The 7,435-nt window shown below is 41.0% G+C and overlaps 1 long non-coding RNA gene across 3 annotated transcripts in view; it reads left to right on the top strand.

The window, feature by feature from the left end:
* The first annotated feature begins 54 nt into the window (after window positions 1-54).
* Window positions 55-7,435, top strand: part of LOC111090357 — a 41,401-nt gene continuing 34,020 nt past the window's right edge. For all 3 annotated transcript variants that reach the window (XR_005371682.1, XR_005371681.1, XR_005371680.1), the window contains exon 1: window positions 55-160. This is a non-coding gene — a long non-coding RNA (uncharacterized LOC111090357). The remainder of the gene's footprint in view (window positions 161-7,435) is intronic.

Here is a 7,435-nt window from a genome sequence, read left to right as displayed (position 1 = left end):
ATAGCTCCCTGAAATAGAACAAAGGATAATTCTGACATCATAAATGATGTGGATCACATAGTTGGTGAACGGCTGATGAGTCGCTGCTACTTGAAAGGATGTGAACAGCATCGAAGAAACTTGTGTCTGAAACCAGCACGGTGCCTACATTGATCAGCCGGTAGGTTGCAACTTGGAGAACCCATCAGCTTAGACTATAAACCTCGCTCTCTTTCATTGGTTTAATCAAAGTGGATTAAAGGGCCGGAGAGTTTCTTGGGAGATTTCTGAATGAAATTGACCAGGAACTGGACTGTTCATGATGAAAATACAGCTGCTGCCATATTTTAAAATTTTTTACTTGATTTTCTCCCAAAATAAACAGTAACTGTCTTTTGACACATTATCTTCTCTATAATGAGGGGACTTTGATTCTTGTTGTACTTAGAAAAAGGCCACAAAAGGTAAAATATCTACACTGTTGTTCTTTTCTATTAGCCATGGAAACTTTTGAAATTCGTTTGAGAAAAGTCAAAAGTAAAAGAATTGCCAGGTTTTAATAAGTTCCTTTGGTCTGAAAGTGGGAATAAATCAAAAACATTTGGAACCAACAGGATACTGATAGTGTTTGTTATTTTAGAATGCTTCAAGGCATCCCTGCAAAAAAAGGTTTGAAATGTGAAAATCCCTGAGGCCTCCCAAAACGTTTACACATTTTGTTATCAGAATATAGAAATAGGTTAGTGAATAGCATCACATACATTTAAAGTTAAACATGATTTCTCAAAAACCCAACATCCAACTCCATTTTTCAATATAGTGCAAGTAATCAAGGAAAAAATTAGTAAGTTTTACGAAATATAATGAGCATCTGACTTCTGATGAACGTTATTGGTGATACGCTTTTTATGCACGATAGTTAAAAAACTTTTTATATCATGCCATTACTTCTAGTACCAATTATCTTCCTTTCAATGTGGGGATTTAGAATGCTTATCATTACCCATAAATCTCTTAATCCAGTTCTAATCCCAGAGATTTATCCATAAGAAATAAATAGCAATTTGATATATCCCATTCTTCTTATCAAAATGGAATGGCCCAGGATGGAAGCTTCCTAAGAGCACTCACTACAGTGAGAGAGGCCTCTCCGATCCCTGTGTTAATTTTCTATTATCATAGAACAGGAAGACCTACATATGGTGTTTAAGAAGAAAAAGAAAAATTATTTTGTAACTTTAGATCTTGTTCATGGCAAATATCAAGACCTCAGTAATTAGTTTAGAATCTAATGGTACCTAACAGTGTTTTTTTTTTTTTTTTTTTTTAAATCAGGGGCACCTGGGTGGCTCAGTGGTTGAGTGTCTGCCTTCAGCTCAGGTCATGGTCCTGGCATCCTGGAACCGAGTCCTGCATCCGGCTCCCTGAGGGGCTGCTTCTCCCTCTGCCTGTGTCTCTGCCTCTCTCTGTGTGTCTCTCATGAATAAAGAAATAAAAAAAAAAAAAATCAAAACCAACAAAAAGAGGTTAAATGTTGGTGACCTTGACAAACCTAAACAGAACTTAGATCATCAGGACCAAAGGGGAGGTCCCTTACTATACTGCTTAGACAGGACTGACTTTGAGTCATGAAGATGCCATGACTCACAGCAGCAGCACTAGAGTTCAGGAAAGCATAAGAATCCTATTGTGACATTTGATATGAAGAACAGGATGCAAAATCTGTGGTGCTGTACTTCTCTTGGCGGTATAGGCCGGAGATGACAATCACGTGAGGCTCTGAAGACGGCCTGCCTGGGTGGGTTCTTTCCTGCTCTATGAACTAGCCCCTCATTTCCTTGTTTTCTTCATCCGTCAAAAGGATCCAATAAAGGTCCCACCTTCACAGGTTGATTGTGAGGATTTAGTGATTTAAATCATGTGTTCACTTTAAAACAGTGCCCGGGACAGAGTAAACAATCAAATATATATATATATATATTTTACGATAAAAAAATATTATCTAACATTCCTTTTTTGTCAGGAGAGGGAATAGAAATGCAGCATATTACCAAATGTGAATGAGCAATAATATAGGCTCATGACAAAGATGGTCTTTAATACTATTTTATAGATATGTTTCATAAAGGTTGAGGAGACACATGATGATCTTGAAGAAATATACATAAGCAGATGTTATTCTATCGATGAAGATTGAAAAACATTATTTTATAGTCTTCTGAAGATATTAAAAAGGATTTAAATCAGATTTTGGGGAGGTAATCTGGTTAAGAGCATTAACCCAAGGTAACTTTACCAATGGTAGTTTAAACAGGGCAGTAGGAGCTATGGGAGCTCCTGACCACGTTTTGTGGTCTCACCTTCTTTCTGAGGAGTAAGCCTTTCTTCCAGAGTCTCATGGAGATCTCTGCCTGAGGACTTCTGGCATGCCCAGATTCGAGAAGTTATGCCCCTGTAGCACCCTATGGGCCATGATGGATAGGAATTGGGGGGTAAACAACCCAACTTCCTCACCTCTTAGGGAGAAGTACCTCTGTCTGTATCTGCACCAACCCCTTGAATGTCCTAAGCAGTAAGCTGCTTCTTAACATGCCCTGTATCAACACCTTCCCCTTGCTGCCTCGCTTCTCCATGCCCCATGATCCCTTCCCAAGATCACATCCCAGATCAACAACTTGCCCTTGATTCCCTACGTCAGCATCTGTTTCTTGCACAACCCCAAACCACTCTCTGTTCCAGAGCCCTAAGGAAATGATACATAACGATGTTTTCAAAATGACCTGTGAGCTGTTCTCTCAGGGGATAGGAAGACAGATTACATAGTGCTTAAAGTCACCTTGCGTTATGCCATTCTATTTCCAAATATACAGCAATATGTTTTCATACACATTTTAATAGGAATTTCGCTCTTCTATTAGATAGGACTCCAAGGAGAAAATAAAAAGCTGCATGGCTGGAATCCTGAACTTGAGGCTTCTCCATCAGCTGTTCTTTGTTGGGGGGCACAGGGAAGATAGTGAGAAGAGAAACCGCAAACCAAGTATGCCTTTGGCTATTTCAAGTCTTTGGCTTCAAATCCTCAGTGTTGAGGGCCTCAGTTTTTGTGAGCCAGGGTGTGCTGGCTCTGTCCTCTCCATTCTCATCTTCATCCTGAGGAGGAAGGGTGAGGATTTTATTTTATTTTATTTTATTTTATTTTATTTTATTTTATTTTATTTATTTATTTTTTTTTAGGAAGGGTGAGGATTTTAATTGTTCAGATTGCAGGCTGGTCATCGAAACCACTTCTCCTAATAGTGACTTATCCATGAGGGAAACATGGCCTCTCCAGTGATCATTTGGGCAGGTAGGGTTTTGTATTTCATTGTTATAGTGAGTTCTGAGATGCTGGTTCAAACTTTGGGAGGAAAAGAACAGGCATGAAAGCCTCCTTGACTCAGGAATATTTAGACCTAACTGGTATAGGAAAAATAAAATACTTCCACATGATTCAACTTTACTCACTGGGGTTCTACTCTGGCACAAAATCCCCAGTTAATAAGAGAGTACTGTGTTTCCTATGTTGCCACAATTGTACATAGAGGGTCTTTTGAGAAGGAAGCATGGCTAGCCAAGGCAGGGATCAGGGGATTTTGGTGTTCTTAGAGTCTCGTCTTAATGCAACTCCTGCATAAGATCAATCTCTCATTTGCTGGAAACCTAAGAGCCTGGGTGACTTCATTTGTATAGACTAGACAGGTTAGGGGAGTCTAGGCTAAAAATAGGCCTTATTTACTCATTCCTTTTTATCCACATCCAAACCCTGGCCACTAATAGGCCACTCAGATCACAAGAGGCAAAGGAAAACAAACCTAACAGAAATTACACCGAGGGAAAGAGACTATTTTATACTCTACAATCCAGCGCATAGCAGATATCGGCTTGGATTGCTCATCTGTAGGCACGTCTGGGTGCTACAGGGAAGATTTCTCCAAGACTAGTCTTTCTCCTCCACTGCACATATACTTTTTGAGTATTTATTGAACACGGCGCAAAAAAATCATAAAAGGAAGTGTCTGCCTTGATAGAGCTTACACTAACCTGGCCTCATGGTAATAACAAAGTAAAGAATCCAGAAAGGACAGAGGGTTGTTTCAAGTATAAAAGATGATTTTTAGCAGAATCCACAATTATGAATGCACACTGTAGAAGGTAACTCATTCTCGCGGCAAAAGGACATGAGGAAGTTCTGTTGGATCTAGGCTTTGGCTCGAGTTCCTGGTTCATGACACAGAGCCAAGAAAAGCCACTCTTTCTCCCACATGACCTGCATTGGTTGCTACTGGCATACTTCCTAGAGCCTGTAGGTGAAAGAGCCTCAAGATGAGGCCCACACGGGTACAACGTAGAGAGAAGAAACATATCCTCTTCCGTGAGATCCTATAGTAGTTGCACCAGTGTTGTAGGGGTTCCTGCCTTTTCCAGACACAAATATGTTAATGGACTCAGAAATTGATATTAGAGTTGTAGTCAGAAGTCCCCTGGGAAGTGGCAATTACTCAGCAGTGGCGTCTGCTGAAGGTCAATCAAGTGTTGAAGGCAGTGGCGTCTACACAGCGTCAAGGTATGGAAATGTGGCTGCCATGGCACACAGCGGCAAACAGCTTAATCAGATATCTGAGATATCCATCAAAGGCGAGGATTCGAGGGGCTGAGCTGACATGGCCAAGACACAGCATCTGTGGTGTGCTTTTATTGACACTGAAAAGATTAAAGTTTAAAGAAAGACCATGATGAGTTCAATGTTTCAAATTCATGACTCAATGTATAGATTAAATCTCAGGGGCTTCCTCCAATGGCTAAATGAATCTCTCATCTTTTCGTGAGCACAGAAATAGCAGAAAAAGCAGATGTGCTATGCGTTTCTGCAGTTGTAGATCTCCATACCCTTGTGCTTTACAACCTTCACAGAAATCTGATGAAACAGCCAGGGACATGGTTGGTATTAATGGAACAACTAGCACTAATGTGGGGTTCTCTGGGATGGATTTACAGGCGTAAAGGAATTCAGGCATCTAACCCCAACAAACTTCCCATACCAGGTGAAGCCATTCCTTTCTACTTCCTGAGAGCTTTTTCCTGCCTTATTTAAAGACTTAGAATCTCAGTGGCAGGAGGGAATTATATTTCAGTGGGAAGCCAGTTAACCTCATCATCACACTCTATTATATCTAAACCTAAACTAAATCAGATCCCATCACACTGGGGGCAGGGGACAGGGAGGTGAGATTAAATAGTCAAGACCAGTAGGATGTGATTCACACAACAAGAACTAGAGTAATTTCCTAATTCGTATCCGGAATAATCTGGGGAATGGGTCTAAGCTTGCTTGAACAAAGGGGGACACAGAGTTTTAGGTTGGGCTGACTTTATCCATAGGAATGCCAGAGTTCTGGATTCAGTGTGGCTTTAACAGCTGGAAGTAATGATAAAGATTGGGTTGAGTGACTAAAATAAAGTCTCAGGTGGCTCTTGCTGAATCAAACTGAGGAGGCAGAAAATGTTTGGAATGAAATCAGTAAAGAAATCCAAAGACATTGGGAGATAAAAAATGTTGGAGTAAATCTAATATACGTGGCTAACTTCTCCCCTCGTCAGTCTGACTAGAGAGGGCTCTGAAGACCGAGCATCCAGGTCCTACTGGATATGTATATCTGAGCAAGGACAGGTCAGGTGAGCAAAGCTCTGGCTTAGACACGATCATAATGTCCGTTCTTCCTTTGATTCCACACTCAAAGTCTTTTTTTTTTTTTTTTTAAGATTTTATTCATTCATGAGACACACACACACACACAGAGTCAGAGACACAGGCAGAGGGAGGAGCAGGCTCCATGCAGGGAGCCCAATGTGGGACTCAATCCCAGGTCTCTAGGATCACGCCCTGGGCCGAAGGAGGCGCTAAACCGCTGAGCCACCCAGGCTGCCCCTCAAAGTCCTTTGATTGAAGAAGCCAGGAGTGCATCTGAGAAGCTTTGCAATAGCAACCTGATAATATTTTTTGAATCTCCTGATTAGCATTCCTCAAATGATTCAATGGATATTTTAAGAATAACCAGAAGAAGGAAAAGGAAGTTACCTAGATCTTTATGGTCAACCTAGCACTAACTCTTTGCAGGCTAGCCTCCTGGGAATCTCCCTAGATATTGCTCTAGCCAGCTCTAGCAATCAAGGTTGGGAGGTACTGAGGAAGTGGACTCAGGCTACATGTTCCAGACCCCAGGCCCCTAATCACCAGGGTAGGAATTCAGAGGCCAATGATCTGCTTTGTTATACTACTGTAACCATGAGACTTGAACTCAAGCCTTTGATCCTGCCAGGGGAGAGGCTGGTACTTCCCTAATCATGGAGCTTAAAAATCTCCAAGTCTGAAAGCTGGGGTATCTTTCCTAATATCATTTGTCAAGTTCTGTAAGATCTATCTGTGCTGTTCCAGAATTCAAGGACCACAGAAGATCAGACACTTGCTCTTGCTTTTACCCTGTGCTTTTCTCTCGTAAATAGTGTCTCCGAAGACCTAGTATCGATAGTCTTCGATCCCTCAACCTTAGTGTATATATATATATATATACACACATTTTCCTGAGGAGCGATGATTGAGTATTCACCAGTGCAGTGCTATTATCATTGTTAGGAATAGCTAAAGTGGAAGCTTCTGGGGTCTTTTCCACCCACAATGGGAATAAATCAAAGGCATGACCACAGACCTGGCGAAATTACAAATATTTGCAATATCATTTAAGGCTTGAAAAATGTGAGAGTGGAGATCCTCATCACTTTCATAGTTAGCTGTCCAGCTCAGCTAGTGAAAAGGCAGACTGATCACAGAGAATGGCTATAGATTATCAGAAGTTTAATCAAGTGGGGATTCAATTTTGCGATTTTGTACAAGATGTGGTCTCTTCATGGGAGCAAATCAATATGGCCCTTACTAAGCACCCATTGATTTGACAAATGCTTTTTTCTCTATCTCCAAAACCAGTAAATAGCCGAAGTTTGTTTTCCTGTGACAGAGACAGCTGTACATCTTCACTGCCTTGTCACAGGGTTATGTCACCTTTCCGTGTCTGTGTCCCAAGTCATTCAGCAAGGATAAGTAATTACACCATCAATTCTCAGAACATCATAACTGGCCATCACCCTAGTGACATATAGAAAACATGGCAGGCAGGCTCCCTATTACCTTGTAAGATACATGACTACCCAACCTGAAAAATAAATGCCATAGAAGTGCAAGGATCTTTCACTTTCATAAGGCTTCTGAGAGTCCTATGATCTAAGGGAACTCCTCTTTGATTTTGAAAGAAAAATAAATCATAAATCTGTGAGCTGCACTGGTCCATATACGGTGGCCCTAAACAACTGTTCTTTGGCCCAAAGAACAAGAATGCTCCCCTACTGGTGCAAATTGCGATGCAAG

This window comes from Canis lupus, chromosome 16 (assembly GCF_011100685.1).
Source record: "Canis lupus familiaris isolate Mischka breed German Shepherd chromosome 16, alternate assembly UU_Cfam_GSD_1.0, whole genome shotgun sequence".
Classification (NCBI taxonomy): Eukaryota; Metazoa; Chordata; class Mammalia; order Carnivora; family Canidae; genus Canis; species Canis lupus.
This window is presented reverse-complemented; position numbering and strand designations above follow the sequence as displayed.